Source organism: Triturus cristatus, chromosome 4_1 (genome assembly GCF_964204655.1).
Source record: "Triturus cristatus chromosome 4_1, aTriCri1.1, whole genome shotgun sequence".
NCBI lineage: Eukaryota > Metazoa > Chordata > Amphibia > Caudata > Salamandridae > Triturus > Triturus cristatus.
The window spans coordinates 55,852,400-55,874,524 of record NC_140585.1 but is presented as its reverse complement, the minus strand read 5'-3'; positions in this window follow the sequence as shown (position 1 = coordinate 55,874,524).

Genomic DNA, 22,125 nt, shown 5'->3' with positions numbered 1-22,125 from the left:
GTCGTGAAGCTAGACCCCACGTCGCGGCGATCCTTGAACAATTGGAATATCAGGGTGTTATTGAAACTTGTGTGTCCCCTATGAATAACCCTTTATTCACTGTAACGAAGCCTGACGGCTCGTACCGTTTAGTTTTGGATTACCGGCACCTAAACTCCCATTGCCGGACCTGCGCGGTACAAAATACACATAGCTCGGCTCTTGTCGACAGTCTCGTGCGTAAAAGGTTTAAAACGACACTTGACATTTCCAATGGCTTTTTTAGCCACAACCTGTCCACACTGAGTAGCCAGTGGACAGCGTTTACTTCGGGCGGCAAACAAAAACAGTTTACAAGATTGGCCATGGGCTACAAAAATAGCCCTGGCGTCTTTTCCGCTCGCGTGGTTTCTCTCTTAGAAAGAATAGACCCCGACGCATACTCCTATGTTGACGATATCTACCTCACGGATGATGAGCTGATGCCGCATCTGTCTCGAGTCGACAATATTATAGTGAGTTTTGCTGACTATGGCTACAAATTCAATTTTGCGAAGTCTCACATCGCGGAATATACAGTGTTGTTTTTGGGCTACGAGCTCAATAATGAAGGTAAGGGGTTAGCTCCCCACTTTCTGGAGAAGTGCGCATGCTTAAGTGCTCCTACGATACTGAAGAAATTACAATCTCTGCTGGGCTTTCTGAATTTCGGCCGTACGTACATTCCTGATTATGCCCAGCGTATCAAGCCGCTTTACGCCTTGGTACAACCATCGTTTTCGAAGTCTAGCTGGCAGCTAGAACATTCTAAAATTTTACAGTCTTTACAGGCTGACCTTCTTGCTTCACAATATTTGCTGACACGTGATAACCGCACTAACCTGGTAATAAGAATAGTGCCAGGCGCCGTGGGTTTCACATATTTGACGTTTAATGAGGGCGATACAGTCCCCATTGCGTACAAATCCCACTTGTACACCTCTGCTGAATTACGTTTTTCCACGGTCGAAAAAGTTCTGACTGCTGTGCAGATGGCGATCCTTAAGGAACGCGCACTGTCGCATGGGAAACAGATTCTGGTTGTAACACCGTATCCTGCCTTAGAAGCAGTGACTAGGGCAAGTGTACCAAATTCTAAAGCTTTGCATCCACAGTGGATACAATGGGCCACAACACTGACGTCGCCAGATGTCACTTACATCTTTGATGCCTCATTACAGACTCAAGAGTACTTGCAGTATGAATTCGTTCATCCGGCACCTCTGTCTTTGCGCCCGCTCGAAGAATACCATTGTGTCATATACACTGACAGGTCTGCGCAGCCCGCAATTGGATCAAAGCACGCTTATTCAGCGGCTTGCGCAATTGTCGTAGGTACATTCGTAAATGGTGAATTCCAATCTGATGCAGTGCATACGCAGTCATTGGGTGATTGTACCGCGCAATTAGCGGAGCTTCGGGCTCTGGTGCTTGCACTGAAGTTTGCTGATCCCCGAGTCACTACTCTTATAGTGAGTGACTCCTTCTACTGTGTCCAGTCCTACAATGACCATTTACACTTCTGGTCTCAGAATGATTATCGAGACACGAAAGGTAGCACAATTAAGCATAAAACGCTTTGGGTTCAAGTGGCAGACTTTAAAGAACGTCTCCCTCTCGTGAATGTTATTCACACTCTTGGTCACCAACGACTTGGTGTCCATGCTGTCGGCAACAGCTTGGCTGACGAGGCAGCAAAAACAGCAGTGGCTACATACTTAGTGGCAGCAGTTACAAGATCCAAAAGTAAGATTGATGATGACATCTTGGCAGCTATTGCTGCTACAGAGAAGGGAAGTGATTACCCGAAGGGTTTTCCTTCTCGTTATTTTTATCATTTAAGTCCTGATAACGTCCCATTAGTGAGGATTAACGACGTTGGTGACAGAATTATTCCCAACGCGGACTGCAGACCAGCACTGATCCTAGCTGCGCACGAGGGGTTGGCGTCAGCCCACGCCGGTGTGTCAGCTACAATATCTCTGCTACAACAACGTTACTGGTGGTTTGGTTTATATAAACAAGCGCGCGCTTATGTTCTTGATTGTGACATTTGCCAACAGATTAAACCTTCTACTGTTGCGCGCCCACCACAAACACAGTTGTACATATCTAATAAACCATTTGGTTGTGTTTATTTGGATCACTGCGGTCCTTTTTCTTCGGATACTGCGTACAAGTACATCTTGGTTGCAGTGGATTCGTGCACACGTTTTCTATGGGTATGGCCACAAAGGAGTGCTGACTCGCGGACTGTCATCAGGGATTTGCGTGTCTTTGTGGGAACTTTTGCGTGTGGTACCTTCCATTCTGATCAGGGCCCTGCGTTCGCCTCTAAGGCTTACAAGGAGGCTATGAGAAATTTGGGGGTTCTAGTCAAATTTTCGTCCCCCTACCGACCTGAGGGTAATAGTGTGGTGGAACGAATGAACCGTGACTTAAAGCAATCATTGACAGCACGTGTTTTAGGCACAGGCCGGAACTGGCTCGCCCATTTGTATAACGTCCAACGTGCACTTAATAATCTCCCTAGAAGGTCTCTGGGTGGGCGGACCCCGTACATGATGCTCTTCGGAATCAGAATGTTTGTCCCAGACCTTGATGGTCTAGACGTGGCGGCGTCGACCGCACCCTTTGACGTAGATGATCACTGTGCTGTTTTACAGACTCTACAAGAAGCCAGAGACACTCTTTCGAAGGAACACTTGCCCTCCACATCTGAAGTTGAAGTTCAGATTCCGGTAGTCGGCTGGCTACCCCGAGTTGGAGACCTGGTCCGTGAGAAGGTGGAGAACAAGAAGGAGTTCGGCCCCTCTTATCGTGCACCAGTTCCAGTGCTTGGAGTGCAGGGTACAAGAACAGTCATTTTACCTCCACTTCCTGGTCGCAAAGAAAACAGGTACATCTCTATTGACAATGTCAAACTTCAGCGAGTGGCCGATACTTCTTAGTATGACTCCAGCAGTTTCATGCCAGACGATGCAAAGAAATTCAATGTTGGCTCCTGCTTCTCACACCTTGCCTGATGTTGCCATCGAGATGCAATCAGTTACTGATCCCTTGTTGATACCACCGGCTGGTGGTTTGCCCGAAGAGACTGAGTATGCTTATCCTACACGTGGTCCCTCGCCTGTTTTACAATCTACAGCGCTTGGCCAGTCCCGTTTCTCCTTTGACACTAACTCATTGCCCTCAACTCCCCCATCGAACATTGCTGTGTTTGTCAGCTGGTTTAAGAGACATTTTTTGATTGCCCCTTGGACATACATCTGGTTGCTGCTTTTCAGTATTTTTTTGTTTATGTCACTTGGATTTGTGATAGTTTTTTTCCGTTTGGTGGATGGCCATTATCTCAAAGAGAGATCGACAATTAGACTTATCAATGGAACTTTGGCCCCCCACTCCTCGTCCCACATCATGAAAAGGGACCAGACTTTTGTGAATATTACTGCCTGGCCCGTCTTGGATGGAATCGCGTGGGATGCTGTTAAATTCCAAATTCATGGGCCTACAGTGGTCATTAATGTACCTAATGTATTTCGTGTTTCTATGGGTGATGTGGTTAGGCAGAACATACGTTCTGATGATTGGGATGTACACGCCATTGAGTCACTGTTTTCAGATTTGAAATATTATGCCGCTTTTGATGCTGAAGATTTATATGAGAATGCGGCTAATTATGCGGAACAGTATTGTTTTCAGCATTATGGCAATCACTTCCTGCATAAAGCGAATACATTTAGGAATTTTGTAAATTTTACCCAATGGGAACACTGTCCTACTCCCTCTTTCGGCAGTTCACATACACTAGTTGATAAGTATACTTATTTTACTGATTTCAGTGTTTCCAATCCGGCATCCTTTTATTTTAAGGTTATGCCTGAGTCTGCCTCAAAGGTTAGACTGACGCACACCAAGTTACTTTATTCCAAGTCCTTTATGGACGAGTTGTCAATCAAAGGTTATGATCTATGGGAGGCTACTATTGATCTTAAGTCGGTTTGGGGTTCCAAACCGTGGCAGGTTCAGGGAACTGAAGCTTTACATCGTGCCTGTCTTATACCAAATCATATACTGTTTTTAAATTCATCCATCTTCCAAACCACCTGTTTCGGATTGGCCACTTCTAAACAACTAAAGTCACCTTCTGTGCCGGATCTGGGCGCTTACCCCAATTGGGATAACCACACAGACCTGTCGCTTCCTGCTTTGCAGTCATTGGTTTCAAATTCATCTTTCAATATTTCGAAATTTAATAATGAGGGTTGGCTACTTTGGCAAAGCAGTTCTGATACCTGTCAACGTCGTTTTTTAGGGCTGAATACAGGGTATACTCAGGAACGCGTAGACCCTCGGTTTGAGTCGACACATGTAGTAACTACATACTCTGTAGGAAAGTTATGTCAATCCTGGCTGCGACATTCCACCTTGGCATCTGTCAAAGTTCATTTATCAAAGTTACATGACAAAATAGATTTGAATGATTTTGTTAAAGGTCCTGTGGGTGGCAGAACCAAAAGGTGGGCGTATGCTATTTACAACGAAGTGTGGAAGTTGTCGCAAATTGAGGCGGCTTCCAGATTGAGAGCTATTGACCAAGCAAACATGGAAAAGGTATTAGCCGTTATAGATAACAGCATTAACACTCTCTCTTCAAGAATTTATACATTAGAAAATATTGTTTCTTCAGTTGTTGATATTGTGCATGATGATATGTCTGTGTTATATCATGGTCAAAACCAGTTGCGTTCTGTTATGCAGTTTTCATGGACTTTGCAGACGTTAAAGGCTGGGAGGGTCCCTTGGGACTATTTGAACACTACATCGTTATTCCTTCCCTTTAACCTTACAGATAAGCAGCGTTTCATGTCCATGAAGGATGCTACATATTCATTATTACATATTGAAAAATTGGAACCGTTACCTTTCTCGGTGGCGGAAATCAATTCAGCCACGTGGCTTATCCACGGGTTGATAACTCTCCCGTTCGCACTTTTTAAGTTTACGTCTTGTATGCAACATTATGCTCTGGGTAGATATGAACAGCTGGGCACCGCTTTCATACATGAGGTTTGGTCCCTCCCCTTTACGTATAGATGTACTAGGGACGGTACTGAGGTTTATCTGAAGGGTGAGGAATGTAGCACGACACCAGATCATTCCTTGGTATGTAGGCACATTCAATTACACGGTGCATGCAATGTACAAGCCCCGAATTTGGCCTGCGTCCTACGCGGTGTCCCGGTGCCTGTGATTACGCCTTCTTTCACGCTGCTTGCAAACGGTAGTTATTTAATTTTGAATAATGAAGCTTGCTGTGGGATGTTAGTAGGAATCCCATATATAGTGACTGTATCGCAGAGGGTTGTCTGCTGCAATAATGTTCTCTTTCCACCCCCGCACGGGCGGCTGGATGTTTCCATCTGGCCTTCGATTCCAACCTTGAAAGCAGAGTTCAACAAGTTGAGCAGAATAAGAGCTCTATTGTCCCAAAAAGAGGTGCCATTGACTTCCTCTCGTGAAACATTTGTCCTTCACGTTGCAAATACGCGCACTGAGGTGCAGGCGCTTTTGAATACTGACCTCCCCCTACATTTTGGAGCTTTGATCCAAACAATTTTCAATGCCTCGTCTACGACCGGCCTGGCTCATTTTTTTAAACTTGTAGGCTCAGGCCTCGTGACCTCTTTCCAAACTATTTTTGGTGTGATTCCGGCATTTTTTCATTCGATTTTCTCGAGCAACCTTTGGAGGTGTTCCGCTGATTCTGGCGCTGGTGGCAGGTGTGCTGCTTTTACTTTTCATACTACGGAATGGCTGCTCTTTCTGTGCCACACGAGCGCCTGTCCCGTCTGCATCTTCTTCGTGATAGGATGCTTGACTTTTATGGTACTCTGCCATTGGGGACTTTGAGCCTGGCGTATGGATTATCCTTCAGGTATTCCTACTTCACCTGCGTGCAACCTGTTTTTCACTGCCTGGATTGTCCCTTTGAATGGCCTCTGGATTTGTGCTTGACCAACACGGTGTCTCCGGTGCCGGATTTCGATCGACTGATGAGGCCCTTAGTGTCTCACGAGTTTGCCTGTTCTGGTGTCCGGATTATGGCCTGTGGTGCGGCGCATGGTATCCTGGGTAATTGGGACATCGCAATGGCTGCCTACGACTTCTTAGCTATGAGCTATTTGGAGGAACATTCCGGTTGCCCTCTGATTGTGCTAGAGGCTCCGATGGTTGAAGAACACGTATGTTCCTTTTCTTTGCTTAATTGGATGGCTGAGACTTTTAGTGGCCCTGCAAACGATTTCTTGTTGGAAGCAGTTGCCACGTATGCTGCCTATACGTTCATGGATTAACTGAACTGACGTCCTTTACAACTGTGCCTTTGGACAGCAACCTAGTGCTAGCCGGATACTGGGTTCTGGGTTCTGAGGTGAGTTTCTGGTACACCACAATTCACTGAGGTCCTGGGGTTCTACGCATAGTTCTGTGTATAAGCAGAATCCCTGCAACAACCTTAAGTAGTGGTCGAAGTGCATTCAAAAACGCATGGGAACTGTGATGCTGTGCGCAATGCGAGCGGGGTGAATGAGCATGGAACGATGTAAAAGGTGTGTTTAAAAACAATATTCTAAAACGTTTTCTGTCTTTCACCTTCAGGCAACTACATTTGAAATAAGGCACAGCTTAAATGAACAAGCGGCACTGAAAGCTATTGTAAACAAGCGCTCTACACGCTTATCAAAAAGTTTTTTTTAAACTGTCGTAAAGTGGCTCAAGCACTTCAAAGTATATCATAATGTCCATAAAAAGCTAGGAGTGCGCCACGGCGGGGATGGAGATAGCGAAGTATAAAACAAACAAGAAGTCAGTTTTAAAGAAGCACGCAAAATTGGGTTAATCAATTCAAAGAAGCAGGAAGGGGGTGGCAAATGGGGTGCACTTTCGCGGCCGCTTATATGTCCTCAGTGGCCGCGCGGCTCACTGAGGACATCAAAGCGGCCGTGAAAGTGATCACGCAGTGCTTTTCAGGCTGCCAAATGGTGCGCGCGCCCGGCGCACATGCACTGTATTTGGAGGCCTGAAAAGCACTGTTTGCACTTCCAGATCCCCCTTTAACACAAGCATTTTCAATGCATTAGGTCTCGCATTTACGCGAGTTTGAGCTATTGACATTGCAAATAACAATGCCTATTGGCATTGTCATTTACAATGCCAATAGCTTTAACTCGTGTAACTGCAAGACCTATTGCATTGCAAATGCTTGTTTAATTTTTGTACTCCACTAAAATGTCGCCCTCTCAGAGCCAAAAAGAGAAGGGAGGCGAGATGGGGAGGGAGGGGCAGAAGAGAGACGAGGGCGCGGGAGAGGGGTGTAACGCGATTAGAAAGTAACTACAGGGGAAGAAAGGTGGTAGAGGGAGTGAAGAGAGACAAAGGGCGTGGGAGGGCGAGGCAATACGAGGGAGAGAGGAAAGTAAGGATAGAAGAAGGTGAAAAGGAGAGAGCAGCAGACAGATAATTAAACAGAAGGGAAAAGGGCGGGGAGACGAGAGGAAAAGGACGGAGAGGGGAAGCTGGAAAGTGAGAGGGGAGAATGAGAGATATGAAAAGAGTGACGGGAAGAAGTAGAAAGCAATGATGGAGTGAAATGAGGTGAGAAAGGGGGATGGGTGAATGGCAGGAAACGAAGGAGAGCGGGTGTGAGAAATGTCCTGGTTGTAAGAAGAAGGGACGATAGTAGATAGTGCCTCACAGGCCCCGGAACAGTCTAGGAGCTGGATTAGAGGTGGATGGTAAAGGCGAATCACTAGAGACCTTTTAAAAGTGTTACATCACCAAATATATTAATTGTACTCCACTAAAATGTCGCCCTCTCAGAGCCCAAAAGAGAAGGGAGGCGAGATGGGGAGGGAGGGGCAGAAGAGAGACGAGGGCGCGGGAGAGGGGTGTAACGCGATTAGAAAGTAACTACAGGGGAAGAAAGGTGGTAGAGGGAGTGAAGAGAGACAAAGGGCGTGGGAGGGCGAGGCAATACGAGGGAGAGAGGAAAGTAAGGATAGAAGAAGGTGAAAAGGAGAGAGCAGCAGACCGATAATTAAACAGAAGGGAGAAGGGCGGGGAGACGAGAGGAAAAGGACGGAGAGGGGAAGCTGGAAAGTGAGAGGGGAGAATGAGAGATATGAAAAGAGTGACGGGAAGAAGTAGAAAGCACGCGGAACAGTCTAGGAGCTGGATTAGAGGTGGATGGTAAAGGCGAATCACTAGAGACATTTTAAAAGCAAGGCGAGACCTAAAAAGAGAATGTCTCCGTGAGCCTTGTGCTCGGCTGGCGCCTCGGGCATGTTTACTACGGGAACACATGGGAATGCAAAGCCATTAATCAAGCAGGATGGCTCTGTCTCCCTTCAGGCCCAGGGAGGAGGGAGATGCGAGCAGAGCATCAAAGGGCTGGGTGAGAAGGGAGGGGGGAATGCAAGGGTCAAAGCGGCGAAAGTGAAAGTAATCGAGCAGAGCATCAAAGGGCTGGGTGAGAAGGGAGGGGGGAATGCAATGAGCAGAGGAGCAGCTGTGCATGTGCATGTGATCGTGCACTCAAGGTTTAGGCCAGCCAAAACTGTGGGTAGCACTTTGAAAATCCCACATACAAAATGTCTCTTCGAGCCTTTGGCTCGCGAGACCTAAAAATGGAGAGCCCGATAGGGAACCATCTCAGTACTTGCGTTTTAGAACTGCCGGTAAGCACCAGCAGGACCTGACCCGCTTAATGCCTTGGGCGTTCCTGCATGGATCGGGAGGCAGTCTTGAAGAGTGTTGAACAAATGGTAGTGCATGGTGAGCGTAGGAAGAGCGTGGTTGGTCCTTCTGTGAGACCATTTGTTAAGATTCTGGATGAACTAACTCCGAGTGACACAAAAGTTCTAATGAAACTTACCTTGGCGAGGCGAGAGGCTTGTGAGGCTTCAGAGGGTCTTGTCCTGCTGCGCCCGGTGTGGCCGTGCTCTGTGGTCCCTGTTGCCGCCTCGACATCGGCGGACTACATTTCCCAGAGTCCTGAGCGGGGCACTTCCGCCCGACATCGCGCCCGGAGGCGCAGAAATACCGCGAGGCTCCCTCGGTGGAGTGGGGGCTTATTCTAAAACTTACCTTGGCGAGGCGAGAGGCTTGTGAGGCTTCAGAGGGTCTTGTCCTGCTGCGCCCGGTGTGGCCGTGCTCTGTGGTCCCTGTTGCTGCCTCGACATCGGCGGACTACATTTCCCAGAGTCCTGAGCGGGGCATTTCCGCCCGACATCGCGCCCGGAGGTGCAGAAATACCGCGAGGCTCCCTCGGCGGAGTGGGGGCTTATTCTAAAACTTACCATGGCGAGGCGAGAGGCTTGTGAGGCTTCAGAGGGTCTTGTCCTGCTGCGCCCGGTGTGGCCGTGCTCTGTGGTCCCTGTTGCCGCCTCGACATCGGCAGACTACATTTCCCAGAGTCCTGAGCGGGGCACTTCCGCCCGACATCGCGCCCGGAGGCGCAGAAATACCGCGAGGCTCCCTCCGCGTTGTGGGACGCGCGCGGGCGGCGCCGGGCTGAGCCCGGGCAGAGGGCGGGCCGTCTGTGGCCGTCCGGGGCAGGAGGAGGCAGGGCTGGGCCTTATCTCTTGGTTCAAGTAACCTCCATTCCAATATTGCATTGCCCACGTATTGTGCTGATTGTAAATATCATCTGTGTAGGTGTGGCACTATATTCATCTATTGTGCAAGGTGTTAACTAGGCTTGTTATTGTTGCACTGTGTTTGATATTAGTCATGGGGAAGCGTAAGGTTCCACACGCCCATAGTGACATGAGGCAAAATAACACATCACTGCCAACTTTGACTGCTATTGATCGTATGCTTCAAAAAACTATTGGGGCGGTTGCATCGGATATTGAAAGCACTGAAAGGCGCCTTTCACTTCCCGCTGGCCTGCCCCCTCCTCTACCTGTAAATAATGCATCGATCCATACTACTATGTCACAGGATTCCTTATTAGTACCATCATTTATTGGCCTTCCACTATCACGACCACGACAAGAAGCTGGGGAATTAGCAACCCCCCAGCAGCACCCAGCTGAAGACTTGCTGCCTACTCATTCTAGGCTTTCTTTATCCCCGGCCATATTCTCCATAAATGAATCACCTGAGATTCCATCTATGCACGAGGGCCCTTCAGTACAGATGGGTCCAGAATCACTGTTAAGCCCAACCTCTTCTACAGGCTCAGTGCAAAGTATTTCTACAGACATGCCGCAAATGACAACCAGAGGCCAGAAGGCGAGGAGTAAGCAAAAATATTGTAATAAGGAAGGGTCATTGTCAACAAATGCTAAAAAATAGAGAACTAATAAACCTTGTAAAATTGTTAGTAAAACCAACGTGGATCAAGGACAAAGGGAAAAAAACAAATCCGCAGTTGCTCCTCCCAATAATTGCATGAGTGACCTGTCTACAGGAGAGAGCTTTTGGGGGAAAATGGAGGACATGTTGACTAATATGATTGCACCTATTTTGACAAAACTAGTAAATATCGAAGCTAGGGTCAACAACATGGAAACTCATGTGGTGGGGAATTCAAAAGTCTCAAATGTTAATGTACCCTGTACCTTACAGCCGGTTGCACCCCAATTGGCCTCGTTCGATGCATATAGCAATCCTACGAAAACATCAGTGATGTCTGGTGGTTGTGCGCAGAAGGAGTCTATTGGTACCACCGTTACTGGTCCAGATGGAATTAACACCGCTGGACCTTCCAATCCAGCTCCTAATGTAGTTTTAACCACCGTAAGATCTGCTGTAGAGACAATGGAGAAAACTACCACACCTATTTTACCCACGTTGAATTTACCCCCCGAGGCTAGACCCTATACTGTGGTGCTAGCAAATGTCCCATCGCTTGCCCCAGACGCTTTCGAACATTGGTCAACTTTGAGGAATAAGGCCCTTCACTACTTGTCCATTAAATTTGGGTTGAATACTGCTCTCTTTTCAAACTTTAAGATGGTCAGAAGAGTTCTCTGGCTTGGTTCGTCAACAAAATCATTGAGAGGGGACTGTGTGATCGTTTCGTTCCGGTCCCCTCTGCTGGTTAACCACATATTAGAAAAATGTTATACTGGCCACTTAGCCGCTGATTATGTCAATATCGTTCCCCTTGATTTCTTTTATCCCCCTGTACGTCAAGCGAGGTTGTGGTGCCACGGCTCTCAACTTTATAACCAGGGATGTTCTGAAGGAGAAAGATACAATATACCAACATTTAATCATTTTGACATTTTAAGTGGCTTAGATAATAATGACTGACAACAAACTTATCCTTCCCAAACTACCCTTAATACTACTATAGCGCCCAGGTGTGAGTTCATGAATAATAATATGGGTGAATCGGAGGTAGTCAGCTGCTTATCAGAGCTTGATGGTAATGCAGACCGTCAGGTCGCACCTGAAGCGGGAATAGTGGAAAGGAATGAGAGTGGATCTATATCCCCTTTGGTAGATTCCATCATGGTTCCGTCTGTCTGTCCACCCCCTGGATCTCTACCCTGTAACATCTGCTCCTGGAACATTGCTGGTATTAGATCCAAAATTGGCAATCCACTCTGGCAAGACTTCATTAAATCTCAAGATCTTATTTGTCTGCAAGAAACATGGAGCAAGGACCCGATACATTTAATTGGGTTCAAAACGTTCCACACTCCAGCTGTGGATACCCTTCATGGTAGGGCCAAGGGGGGGTTGACGACCTACATATCTAATAAATTGCAACTTACTAAGATAACGGAGCTAGCTAAAGATCCCCACTTCCAGGCCTTAATAATGATCCTGGACCTTTCCACTCCGATCGTCGTAATTAATTTCTACAATAATATCATTCCTGGGGAAGTTTCCAATGCCTGTAAGAAGATGTCTAAAGTAATTCTCTCACAGGAAAGAATCTTTGGTTTTAATATGCTTATACTCCTTGTGGGAGATTTTAATTGCACTTTATGCAACATGATGGCTGATAATAGATGCAGTATAGGCAGAGATGACGGTTTGACTTTGTCTCATTTTAACCATTCTACCCTGGGAGAACAATTTAATGAACTTATTGGTCAATTTGATTTAGGCTTTATAAATGAGGTTTGCTCAACACCATCTCATCTTCCTCCAACTTTTAATGGCCGTGGCTGTACCTCCACGATTGACTTTGTATTTATCACAAATAGGCATGCATGTGGTATTGTCACTTTTAATGTATCTGACATTGCACTAAGCGATCACTTTCCGCTTTGTTTCTCCATCTTTATTCCAAAGAGGTCTGCCCCTAAAAAAGGTTCAGACAAAGATATACTCTGGGAAAACCTTGCCATTGGTTCTATCAATGGCTTTACGCTTAAATGGGACAAGGTGGATCAAACTAATACGCTTAAAAGAATATTTACCAACTGTGCCCATGATTTTGTAACGTGCGTATCTGTGGATGCTACCCCAGCAAACATATTAGCATCCTTCTTGTCAATTTGTAAAGAAATTAGATCCTCATTAACGAGACTATGCATACATAATAAAGTTCAGAAGGGTGGATGGTTTAACTCTAGATGCACCAAGGCGTACTGTCTTTTAAAGAAGGCACTACATTAACAGCCTAGGAGTTCAGAAGATGTACGTAAACTTAGGATACAGTACAAACTTGCTATCAAAGATAGAAAAGAGGAGATAAGGAAGGAATCCTGGGAGGCATTGCACCAGGCGTCAGTATGCAATGATAGTGCTAGTTTTTGGAAGATCATCAGGAATCCCTTATTTAGAGAAGAGTCTTGTCCCACCCTTGAAATAGCAATCACTGAGGACGAGTGGATTGACCACTTCTCAAAAGTGTACAAGGGGGATAGAACGTTTTCTACCCCTTGCAATCCCTCTGACTGTCCATCCTTGAGAGACATGCAGTTCACTCTGCCTGAGGTTGAAAAAGCGATTCATGCAAGCAAGGGTGGGAAGGCCCCTGGTCCTGATGGTGTACCTATAGATATATTTAAGTCAGACATGCCTCTGTGGGCTCCCCTCCTGGTTCAGGTGCTAAATGCCTGTTGTGCGTCAAAATTCTTGCCCACTTGGGTGGAGTCCATAATTGTTCCTATATTTAAAAAAGGGGACCGACATGATCCGGCCTGTTACAGACCCATTTCCCTTTTAGATTCTTTTACCAAAATAGCTGGACGAATAATTCTGGACCGTCTACTCCTATGGGCAGAGGACAGTTCAATTTTATCTGACCTACAATATGGTTTTCGTACTGGACTAGGAACAGTGGAACAGGGCTTAAATTTTTTGATGTTGACCGGGAAATACACCAGGGCAAGGAGGGAGAATCTGTTTGTGGCTTTTGTTGATCTCTCAGCCGCTTTTGATTGTGTGATCCATTCCAAGCTGTGGTTTTTGCTGGAACAAATTGGGGTTGATGATAATATTATTTATTTTCTTAAATGTTTTTATAGTGAAGCTTCAGCGTCTGTACGCTATGGCCAAAATGGGGAATGCACAGGTAAAATACCAATCAGGAGCGGGGTAAGGCAAGGATGCGTCCTCGCCCCCTTCCTTTTTGACTTTTATATAAATGGTTTGGAGAAAGCTTTGTGCATTAACAATTTTGATCCCCCGCGCATCGCTGGCCGTCCGATTCCGTTATTAATGTATGCGGACGATTCTGTATTGATGTCCCGTACTCAACTGGGACTACAGCGCGTGGTTGCTAGTTTTGCCCTTTTTATGACAGAATTGGGCTTAAAAGTAAACATTGCAAAAACATTTATCATGCACTGTGGTAGAAATGTAAAATCAAAGAAGCCTATATTTATTGAAGGTCAACGGTTGGTTTTTACGCAACAATTTTCCTACCTTGGTATTTTATTTACTCAAAAGGGCTCTTGGGGCGAGGCATTGGTTGCAAAAAAACAAGCGATGATTCGCTCGACTGCTGCCCTTAGGTCCTTCGCAGGGAAACTAGGCACTCGACCTCCCGCAGAGTTAATTAAAATTTACAAAGCCAAATGCGTATCTGGCGCTATGTATGGTAGTGGGATATGGGGCTTTGTGGATCCTATCCCGCTACAGGTAGTTGAGAATACCTTCCTGAGGTTTATCCTCACGGTCCCTAAGAGTTCCTCTAATTATAACTGTCACACAGAACTGGGACTTTCCTATATATCAGATCTCATTAAGCTAGAACCCATATTACTGTGGCACAGGATATGGTCAAAAGAAGAACCCAAGCTTAATCGAGATATTCTTTTAGATGTACTAAAATCTGATGGTCACATGAGGATACCATGGCTGAGCTATGTTAAAAAATTTCTATCTGATATTGGTAAATTGGATTACTTTGTAAATCCCCTGTCTATCTCAGCAATCTCACGGAAGGACCTTAAAAAAGAGGGTTTGTCATTTCTAGAATCAATAAGATGTGCTGTGGAGTTCTTAAAACCCACTGTTTCACAACATGAATTAATTTTAACTTCTTTTAATATTCAACCCTATTTGAATTATGTTCCGGGTAATTATGATAGATTTTTACTGTGTCGTTTTAGATTCGGTGTTTTCCACAGATTGGTTGGTTTCCCCACAATCAACGATTGGTCTCATGATTTGTCTCCCTGCCCTTGTGATGAACTATCCCCTCAAAGTACTATGCATGTCGTACTGTTTTGTAAGTTTTACAATCATGATAGGCGAACTATATTATTGCCGCTTTTAAGGATGATTGGTCATCGACAATGTCGCCGTGCTTTTTATGAGATTCAACGCCTGGACAATCATCTTTGTGTTGCCACGCTTAATCTGTACTTGAAAAAAGTGATTATTAATAGGAAAAGGATGATATTATAATGTATTTCTCTGTAAATTTCTGAACAATATGTATTTTTTAATCATAGTTTTATGCCATATATGTAATATCTGTTTTTATGTATACTTTTATGATTGTTTCCTTACAATCGAATAAAGTTTTTCTGGTTCTGACAAGTTTGTACCATCTGAGGGTTTGAGGTGCAAAAACATTATCATGAGGGGCACTTAGGGCAAACTATGACAAAAAACGGGTGAGGGAGAATTTTTGGTGACCCTGTATGGATGATCAGATCATGGCATGTGTTGTGGATTGTGAAGTGTGTAAGGAGAGCGAAACATGGCTTAAGACCGGTGTCCTTACAGCACAAGGACATATTGAGTACCCTGATGCACCTAGGAGTACGGAGTACGATACCCTGATTAATAATGAAGAGAGAACTAAGGCAGAAAAGTGATGTTACACATTTATTTATATGATTTTGTTTAAAGTCTTATTTGGTGTCACACCCAGGCCTTTCAGACTCTTAAAACAACAACAACTGGTCGGTATTTATCTTGTGGAAAGGGGTCAACCCTACCTGAGGTGACAGCATGAAAAGCACCGCAGAGTCACAGTGGGCTCTGCTCAAGCCTGCAGGATGGGGGGGAGGGGCGCCAGAGGCTGGCGCTGAGCTGTCTCCTGCTGCCATAGGTCTGGAAAGTGAGATAAGGAGGCGCAGTGGTGAAATGAAAGAAGAGTGACTTGAGCTGGCTTGAAAAACCATGGCCTTGTCACCTGCAGAGCCCAACGTCTGCCACATGTCTAGTCATCAATGAAAAGTGTGTACGGGCTGTAGGCAGAGCCAGCAAACACAAACAAAACAATACACTTACGTGTTGGCACTGCCGTAATGAATCCTCCAGGCTCTTCTTTTAATTCCCGCATTAAAGCATGCCTTATGCCAAACTGAATTTGATCTGGTGAATAAAACTTCATGGTATTTTTCTCCATTTACGTTGCTGTATACCCTGCTGTGCATTTGAAAAACCCGATAAAAAATAAAATGAAAAAGAAATAAGCTGTCCAGTTTAATTCCACCACTAACACATGTTCTCGTTTACTAAATGAAATACAAAGTCTCGCTTCCAGTTGACAACTTCCTGTAAATACTCCTTAGTCCTCTGCATCAGTGTTTTGAAGATGCTCATGTGAATTGAAGCTGTAAATACTTTTCTACAGCAGCAACCGAGAGTGAGACCCTGTACGAGGACTGTGTGTGTCTTAAAAACATCCATATCTGTGGCATCTAAAATCATAGGTCTTTCCTGCCACAAAATGTTTGTTCGTGTGAAATGTATTCTCTCCTGGAGCCTGGAAATGGAGGTTCTGTTAGTGGCCAGCAGAGGGCGCTCCTCGCATGCTGAGATTAATCCACTGGGCACATTGTATGAAAGGGAGAAGGGTTTCCTGTTCCAGGTCAGCGGTGGCAGAGACAGCATCAGCAGCAGATGCACAATGCACTGCATCTTACTGCACTATGAGAAATATGTGCATGCTGCACTGCATTTTGCTGCACTATCAGAAATCTGGGCATGCTGCAGTGCATTTTACTGAACTGTGAAGAATCTGTCCACACAGCAGTGCATCTTACTGCACTATGAGGGATCTGTGTCACTGCATTGCATCTTACTGCACTGAAGAATCTGTACCACGAACTGCATCTTCCAGCACTGTGAGGAATCAGTGTACTGCACTGCATCTTACTGCACTATGAGAAATCTGTGTCCCTGCACTCCATTTTACTATATTGTGAGGAATCTGTACACGCTGCAGTGCATTTTACTGCACTATGACGAATCTGTACATGCTGCAGTGCACCTTACTGCACTATGAGGAATCTATGCACTGCACTGCCATATACTGCCCTGTGAAAAATCTGTGCACACTGCACTGCATGTTACTGCACTATAAGAAATATGTGCATGCTGCACTGTATCTTACTGCACTGTGAGGAATCTGTGCACTACATCGTACTGCACTATGAGGAATCCGTGCACGGTGCACTACATCTTAATGCACTGTGACAGATCTATGCACACTGCATTTACTGCACTATGAGGAATCTGTGTCACTACAATGCAGTTTATTGTACTGAGGAATTTGTGCCACTGCTCTGCATCTTACTGCACTGTGAAAAATCTGTTCACTTTGCACTGCATCTTAGCGCTCTATGAGAAATCTGTGCACATTCTTTGCTCGGCTCTCGCTGTTAGTTTGTTGACTTGCCCACCTGTACCCCTGTGTCAGAAGCATGTCCCCCAGGCAGTTTACTGTCAAGGCTTCTGTGAGAAGTTGGCCTGGCATATGCTGGTCACTAGTTCTAGTGGCCACCTTGCACCAGTCCAATTCGACTCTTGGTAGATAGGTTTAAAGACAACCTTTTGAAAGAAAGCTATCCTAGTGGTAGCTGTGGAGAGCAGCCTTCAGGCTAAGTCTCTGAGGAATGTAAAGCAGCTTGTTTTACCTTATAATCTCTTGAATTACCCAATGGAAAGACACCACACAGGTATATATATCATATATATATGTATTTATTACTAAATATACTCTACTAATCTCTTTATGAGATTAGAGTCAGGTAAACATTCAAAAGATCAACAGTTCTCAATAAATTAAGCACAAAGATGGCTGTAGCCCTAGGGGCGTACCAGACCATATACTAAAAAAATGGTATAACAAACTCGACTTGCAATATGAAGAGGACTAGGGCCTTGGGAATCGCTGGGGCTTCACTGCTGCAGTGTTTACAGGTAAGTAATCAGCCCACAGGAGGCGTGTGCAGTGTCTAAACACGCACGCGGGTTTCTCATTGGTTTCAATGGCAAAATGTTGCGGTTCGTTATTTACAGTTCTAGGGCACTTCGGAGTGGACAACAAGCAAACAACTTACAGGGTAAGTACTTCGATAGCCAATGCACACTTGGGCACCGTAATGCCAGAGTTACCTCACCCAGGGAAGCCGGGTGCATAGGTGTCCTTTGGTGTCGGGTCGCAATGCTGTTTTCAATGGAGATCGTGGAAGACTTGCTGCTTGTGTCGTCGAGAGAAGTGTCCGCTTGAATCCGACGATGGATTGGAATTGCAGGACACCTAGAAATTGAGGGGACAGAGTTCAAAGTCACTTGCCAGTGACCAGTGGCCAGCAGGATAGATGACCACAGCTGTCGCGTCTCTTCAGGTCGCTGATGTCGTTTTATCTCTTCGCTCACGAGGTTCAGGAGAGATCGATGAAGACCAGCAGCTGGATTCGGAGGGTCCCACGACGTCTGCAGCTGTTGACGGTGTCGGCACTCGGATTGGAGCCAACAAGCCTTGGCAACTGCTAGTCTCGTGTGGATGGAAGATTGTCGATAGATCAGACCAGCAAGGTCCGATGGACTTACCCAGCGACGGTAAGTGAGGGCAAGCCCAGAGCAACCAGGCGAGCCCTTGAAGTGGATGTGAAAGTCTTCTGGAGGGCTGCTAGCCAACGGGCAAGCAACCGCGAAGACGCCTTTGCAGGAAAAGTTCACCAACAGCCCACGGTCACTCGGGACGAGGTAGGCCGCTGATCTTCGGTTCTAGACCTGCTAGGGACTTGGACAACAAGTGGTCCAAAGCACAAGTTTGTAGCTCGTCGTTTAGGGCTTGCACTCGAAATCAGTGCACAGTTCCCTGGTGTCGCTGTTCCTCGTCACTCGTGGGGTCCAGATGCCACAGCTTCGCTGGGGACTCAAAATGGCCGTCGAGGGGTCAGGAAATCTGCTTCAGGGGACGCAGGGACTTCGGGCTCCGGCGGGAGCGGTAAAGATTGCAACCGTTGTTCAGTCCTTTAGGTGCCTGCCAAGCAGGGGAGTCACTCCTTGACTCCAAGGGAGATCCTTCAGTCTTCTAGAGGTAATAGAAAGTCGAAGGGCCAGGATTCTTCTTCTTAGAGCGTCGTCCAGGTGTAATCTGAATTGCATTGGCAATGTTTGGTATCTTATACTGATAAGATGGGAGGGACTAGCTCTATGGCCACTCCTCTAGGAGGGCCAGGGTAGTGGGTGGTTACACCCACTTCCCTTTGTCCAGTTTCGCGCCAGGACAGGGGCCTGTAGCCCCTGAACCGGTTTGAGCTGGCATATGCACAGAGGAGCCTACTGCTCCCCCAGTGCAGGACTTCAAAGGCACTCTAAGAGTGCACCCACCCAGCTCCAATACACTAAATCCTATCTGGGAGGTTGTGACACCTCCCTGTGACAGGAAACCCTTTGTTGAGCTCCCTCCACTGTGAGTTTCGGTCCGTAGCAGGAGGGCAGCCCGGTGTCTGTGCTGGTGGCATCCATTTTGTGATGCCAGGGCTTTAGAAGATTTCTACCGTTTAGTACAGTGGGTACATGGCATCCCCTCTAGAAGGGTGGGATCATACTCCCACACCAGTTACTGGTGTGGGGGTATGATTCCAAGATGTTTGACACCAATGTTTTGATGCAGTCATTCCAAAGTTAGCATTTACCGGGAGGTTATAATGCACTTAAGAGTATATGGTTTAACCGCATCCACAAACAGCAGCAGAGAATAGACTCTGCCAGCTGTAGAGGGGTCCTGCTCAGGCAGAAGCACCCCCTCACATAGTAAACCAAGCACCCTGCCCTTGGGATTGATAGGGCCTACCATAGGGGTGACTGATAGGTTTATATGTGTGTGTGTATGGTGAGATATAGGAACCTATACCTCAGTGAGGAGTGCTAACACTACCTCACACAGGCTGCAGTAGCAGGCCTGTGGTGTCAGATTGTGAATGCTTCCCAGGGGTGGCATAGTACATGCTGCAGCCCCTGGTAGGCCTGTGGAGTACCAATGCCCTATGTACCTAAGGTACCATATACTAGGGGCTCATAAGGTACCACAGTATCCAATCACTAGTACATCTAATATGCACACCAAGTTGTTTAGAGAGATCAGCTAGACTGGGGCCCTGATTAGCAGGGACCCAGCCAGACTATAGCCAGAAACCAGTGTATACATCAGAAAAAAAGTGGGGGCAACACAAGTGCAGATCCTACTCTCCTACACAACCCCCCCCCCAAACGCAGGGACATTAAACTAACCTTGACCAGTTGAGTCTTCATGTTCTAAGTGGAAATACCTTGAGAGTCCATCTGCATTGGCATGTTGGGTCCCAGGTCTATGCTCCACTGTATAGTCCATCCCCTGTAGGGAAATGGACCACCTGAGCAGTTTAGGATTTTCACCTTTCATCTGTTTGAGCCATAGGAGGGGCTTATGGTCAGTCTGAACAATGAAGTGAGTACCAAACAAGTATGGCCTCAGCTTCTTCAGGGCCCAAACCACAGCAAAGGCCTCCCTCTCAATAGCTGTCCAACGTTTCTCTCTAGGGGTCAGCCTTCTGCTTATAAAAGCTACTGGCTGGTCTTGACCTTCATCATTAAGTTGAGACAGTATAGCTCCCACACCCACCTCTGAAGCATCTGTTTGGACAATGAACTTCTTTTTGTAATCTGGACTCTGTAAGATGGGGGCAGTGCACATTGCCTGCTAGAGGTCATCAAATGCCTTTTGACAGCTAGCTGTCCACTGAACCTTTTTTGGCATTTTCTTGGAGGTTAGATCATTTAAGGGGGTCACTATAGATCCATATCCCTTAACAAACCTCCTGTAGTACCCAGTCAGGCCCAAGAAGGCTCTCACCTGTGTCTGGGTGGTTGGAGCTACCCAGTCCTTTATGGTCTGCATCTTGCTCTGCAAAGGTTGAACCTGGCCTCCACCTACAAGGTGGCCCAGGTACACAACCTGACTCTGCCCTATCTGGCACTTAGTGGCCTTGATAGTGAGGCCTGCTTTCTGCAGGGCCTCCAATACATTCTTGAGGTGGACCAGGTGATCCTGCCAGGTAGAACTAAAGACAGCAATATCATCAAGATAAGCTGAGCAATAAGTTTCCATACCAGTCAGAACTTTATTCACCAACCTCTGGAATGTGGCAGGTGCATTCTTCAAACCAAAGGGCATTACCACAAAGTGATAGTGCCCACCAGGGGTCGAAAATGCAGTTTTAGCCTTGGCATCATCAGCTAATTTGATTTGCCAATAGCCAGCTGTAAGGTCAAATGTACTTAGATATTTGGCTGAGGCCAAAGTATCTATTAGTTCATCTGCCCTTGGTATTGGGTACCTCATCTCTTTCTTACCGCCCTGGGTGTGAGATTTCGGGACTAGGACTACTGGGCTAGCCCAAGGGCTATCTGAGGGCTCAATAACGCCTAGCTCCAACATTTTCTGGACTTCAGTCCTGATACAGTCCCTGACATGGTCAGGTTGCCTGTAGATTTTACTCTTTACAGGCAGACTGTCTCCAGTGTCCACCTCATGGGTGCACCAGGAAGTCTGACTTGGGGTCAGGCTAAACATATGTCTAAACTGCTGTAGCACTTGTCTACATTCAGTTTGCTGATGTTCAGTGAGGCTGCCTGCCAAAGCAACGCCATCAACTGATCCATCATCAGGGTTCTGAGAGAGGAGGTCAGGGAGAGGGTCACTCTCCTCCTCCTGGTCCTCATCAGTTGCCATGAGCAAGCTCATGTCAACCCTGTCCACATATGGCTTAAGTCTGTTGACATGGAGCACTCAAAGAGGGCTCCTGGGAGTGCCAAGATCTACCAAGTAGGTGACCTCTCCCTTCTTTTCAACAATTGTATGGGGGCCACTCCATTTGTCCTGGAGAGCTGCTGGGGCCACAGGCTCCAACACCCACACTTTCTGGCCTGGCTGGTAAACAGTCAGAACAGCCTTTTGGTCATGCCAAGCTTTTTGTAGTTCTTGGCTTGCCTCAAGGTTTTTAGTGGCCTTCTTCATGTACTCTGCCATCCTGGAGCGGAGACCAAGTACATAATACACTGCATCCTGTTTGGGAGGTTTGAGAGGTAACTCCCATCCCTCCTTCACCAGACATAATGGTCCTCTAACAGGGTGCCCAAACAGAAGTTCAAAGGGGCTGTAGCCAACCCCCTTCTGAGGAACCTCCCTGTATGCAAACAGAAGGCAAGGAAGTAAAAGGTCCCATTTTCACTTAAGCTTTTCTGGGAGGCCTTTAATCATTCCTTTTAGGGTTTTGTTGAATCTCTCAACTAACCCATTGCATTGTGGGTGATAGGGAGTGGTGAATTTGTAGTTTACACCACACTCCTTCCACATTGCAGTTAGATATCCTGACATAAAGTTGGACCTCTGTCAGAGAT